The sequence below is a fragment of the Chiroxiphia lanceolata genome, chromosome 3 (assembly GCF_009829145.1).
Source record: "Chiroxiphia lanceolata isolate bChiLan1 chromosome 3, bChiLan1.pri, whole genome shotgun sequence".
NCBI lineage: Eukaryota > Metazoa > Chordata > Aves > Passeriformes > Pipridae > Chiroxiphia > Chiroxiphia lanceolata.
In genome coordinates, this window is record NC_045639.1 from 47827081 (window position 1) to 47831707 (window position 4627).

The following is a 4627-nucleotide window of genomic DNA, read 5'->3' on the forward strand; positions in this document are numbered from 1 at the left end:
TGCTGCCAAATATCTGCCTCATCCAAGGACTCCCCAGTAACTCCAAACATTTTGAACAGAGTGGTCAAACGGTTAAATTGTACCATTAGGTGTGAGAGAGAGGACTGAGAAGAGTTCAACATCCGTCTCTCTGCATGAACAGCAGTCACAGCTGAGTCCTGTGATTTGGAACAGCAGAGACAGGAACTGCTTGCCTGCTAAACACAAAAAAGTGTAGCCATAACCTGCCGGGTACCAGTCTTTGAGGAGCCTGAGTGCAAACAGATACTCACTTTCTTTCAGTCTGTTGCAAGAAGAAAACAGAACTAAACAGAAAAGCGGACACAGAGGTGGCATTTCAGGCCCTATGATGTGCTTCTTCTCTGTTTGTGTTGTGCAGCCAGCATGTAGGCTGTGGCTAGCACTCACAGGCAGGGTGGTGATGGCAGGAGAATAATTAAATCAAGAAAGAACAAGTTTGCATGCAGGGCATGTGCTCCCACTAACAGAAAAATGGAGTAAGCTACAGCAGATCACTGCAATAGTTTTGCGGAACTACTTCCCAAAGCAGTGCTAGTGCTGAGCACTACATGCTGGGGCACTCAAGCAGGACTCAAAGCTGTCCACCCCATAGATCCCAGGCCCAACAGATCCCAGCCACATAGATCCCAGCCCCAGTAGATCCCACAAAGTCACTCTGCTGTCTGCCATCCTTTAGCTCAGCTGTGGTTTCTCCAAAGTTCTCTATCTAGTATATGAAGAATGCTTTTATTCTCTTGCCTAGCAGTGGCATGATGAAGTTGTTCCTCACGTACAAAGAGCTGTAGCACACTACATGCTAGGTGCTGGCTGCTGAACTGGGCACTATTTGTAAGTGTTTACATCTGAATTCACTCTCCAGCTGCTTGCATGTGTTTTCTCATAATCACCTCCAGTAAAGGCTGCTATCAGATTATCTATGACATTTATGATCTTCACACCTATGTTAAAGGCAATTGCACAGTCCCCATATTTCCAGATATTTTTTCAGTAATGCAAAAACCCAAGTGGCTAATTCTTTAGATCTTTCTACTGCTTTCTATTGCTCACTTCCTAACTTCTCTGCTTCTCATATGTCTATCTGACTTTATTTTTCTACTTTCTTATATTTGGCAGCAGCCAGAAAAAATGAACATTTCAAAGACTAAAGCTTTCACTGCTGGAAAAATATTGCCTCTGTATCTTCTTACGGTCACTGTCACTTTCCTTTCCTTGGATACCTTAGCGTCTATGGCCAGAAATTGCAGAGGTGAGCTTATCTACGAGGTCTTCTGCCCTCTGTGTTCTTTCATGTGCAGAGCAAGGACAGGATGTATTTTTAACTTGGCTACCTTTTCCCTTTCTGAACCCCTTCCCACCTTACCTTCAGCAGCTCCTGCTGGTAGAACCCATCCACATTCTCTCTCTGGGGTTACTACCCAAAGTTCCCTCTGGCACTGTGTACCAGGGCACTTTTGTTACTTGTTCTGGTTGTGTTTGAAAATAAAGTAAAAATACCTTCCTTATTTCCCAGCTACCCATGGATCTATGCCATGGCATTACTCTTTGGAGCAATGGCACAAGCCCATTTAGTTCATGTTCCCCCCAGTCTTGCAGATGTGCCCTTCCTTAGAGCTGCCTTTTGAGATTTTCCCTTCCTTTGAAGATTTTCAAAGGCAACTGAATCTTGCCTTTGGTCCTCTCCTCTTAGCAAGTAAGTGATATCCAAATGGCTGTTTTCTGACATTTTCTGATTGTGAAATTTAGACAAATTATGTTTATGTGAATTTATTTAAAAAGATGTACCCTGTACTGATGATGTTTGCAATTTCTTTCAGGGGGGATTTTTCTGAGCTTACAGTAAATCCAATTTCAAGGGTCAACTTTTATTTAAAAAGCCTCCTACTGTTGTTTATATTTTAACCACTATGCTAACTAATGTACCCTGACTCTGAAATAAGATCTGATGAACTTCCACCTCCAGGTGGGCCTCACAGTGATCAAATAAATGAGAACAAACACCACAAGACCAGAACTGGGGAAAGATTTAGACACTATGTGGATCTATGAGGGAAAAGAAGAAAAAAGGCAAGGCACAAAAGGAAACAGATAAATCAACAGTTTACAAGAGGTCCTTTCAAACACGATGCCTTGAGAGGTCACATCCTTGTCACAAGACAGCAGTGAGGACTACCAGTCTGTCAGATGAAAGACACTTCTCCTGTTTTGAATTTTTCTTATGGAAAACTTACAGAATAATCATTTTTTTACCAGGAACAATTGCTGACATTATTCTCAAGTCCAGTTTTCCAGGATCAGATCCATTAAGAGAGAGATTAATAATATTTGTCCAAATCTGCATTATCATCTTTGAAAGAAATGGCAATATAAGTTTTCTTTCCTTTCTTCAGAAATAAATCAGGAGCACCAACACCAGCATAGGTGCATTTTAATCAGATTCGAGGAAATGGTTGAGAGAAGTACCAGAACCAAGCCTAAAAGTAGCAACTGCTATAGGCTATAAGGAAGGAGCATAGGCTCTGAAGGACTAAATGTAGCCCTTTAACATGAGGAAAGCTTGCAAAAGAGTTTGCTCACATAATGTGTGCAGATTTTCCCAAACTATCATAGACACGTGTTAACAAACCTTCGGCTATCACAATTAGCTTCTTTGGTTTTGAAACCCAGTAAAAAAAGCTAATCTGATTAAAATCTCTAATTCATAGCATTTGTCAATGAGTTTTACAAACTCAGTTAAGATTCAAGGCTTCTCAAACCTCTCCCATGTAGGAGAAATGGCTGCACTCACCTACTTATGCAACTTTTTTCTTAGACTTTAATGACCAGATGTGCATCATAACACAGTGGAAATGGAGGTTACAGAAGCATGGGGAAGATGCCAGAGATGCTGAGGAGGGCAGGTTGAGCAGAAAATAAATTTTGTATTGGAATTAAGGGGAAAACCACTATCTGATAATATCTGATGGGAAGGAGGCACAAGGATTGGCGAGCAGATGCTGTCTGTGGCTGTGGAGAAGACAGTGGCAAAGGTATAGAGTAGGAGAGAGGGAAATGAGGACTTAGAGAAAGAGTTGAAAACAGGGTTAAGATTGTTAAAAACATGTGGGGCTAAAACAGACTTGAATAGCTCTCAAAAACCTGCTTACTAGTGAAGCCTATTTTGTATTCTGCTTCTTCATTTTATCCTTTCCCTATGAGCAATTGTTCCTAAAACCTGATAAACCTAATCCCACATATAATTGCACTACATCTGACCCATTCTCTCTGTCACACTTCTCGTGTTTCCCTGAGCTGAGTCCAGCTCCCTTCAGCTCCTCTCTTGGGTCCATCTGCTTTGTTTCCCTGGACTAATATTAGTGGTATCCCAAGCCTCTGCAGATATACCGTGTTTTGCCATTGTTTACACGTTGCATTGATACAGATTCAATCACAGAAGACAACCAAATAACATGGTATTACAGTACCCTACAGGAGAAAAATAGCACAGGACCACGAGCAGGATGAGCTCTAGATTTTTCACATAATCTGTAAAATAAAAGCTAATCTGATTCTCATACTAGAATGCCTCTCTCACATATTTACTCCTGCACTCCTAATTTTATCCCAAGCCCTCAATACAATGTAAATTCTACTTAAAGCAAACAGGATGACAAGGAAGTGGATAGCCTCATTAGTTTTTAGAAGGAACTCATGATTCTGTGAACTTTTGGCCTTCAATTGCAGAAGACTGAATTGCATGAGCCAGCAGTGCCCATTCAAGTCTGCTTTCCTTGTTCAGTATTCATCCTGCTCCTGCCCCTGGTGAGTCATTAGCACATTTGATTCAATAAGTCGTTTTGAAGCAACACCAGTGAGCTAACCTGCAAGAGAAGCCAAGAAATGGTGCTGCAGTGCAACTCTTCCAAGGTAAAGGCCACTTAGGAAACATAGAGTGAGTTGATGTTGAAATCAGGATAACACACGGATGAGCAAAGTCTAACACCCTCAATGGATGAGTTTGTACATGCAGCGTGAGGTTAAATGTCTGATAAGGAAGAACACTAAATTGCTATCCATGGCTCTTAAAGCTAATATTTAAGATTTAGAGTCAACTCTTAAACCTAAAGATTAACTAAAATGAAAATTAAGTCCTATTCCAAACAGAAATAAATAAGTCTGGGTCAGGAAGACATAGCAGAGAAGGAATTATTTAATAAACAAGTACAATTAAACTATTTTACAGAGTTACTATTATCTAGATTTTATAATCATGCTTACCCTGAGATTAAATAGAAGTTGCTCCTTATAAATCAATACAGTTATGCATGGCTGAACTTACTATTGGGACTCTAGTGTCAAGTGAAATTCAAATTTTGCCTGGACACATGATTTCCCATGCTTTCCATCAACATTATTTCTGTCTTTTCTCTAGCAGAGAAAGACCTAACCATTTGAGAACAAAAAATATCCTGCAAAAGAAGAAAGTGCCTTTGCATTTGATAGCATCCAGTAGAAATGATTGAATCTGATTTGGTAATCCATCCAATTCAAGGTTGTTTGAATGGCCACATCATGGCAAGGGGGGAACAGCATGGGAGAATGATTAACTTAATCCTCCTGCCTTGTTTAT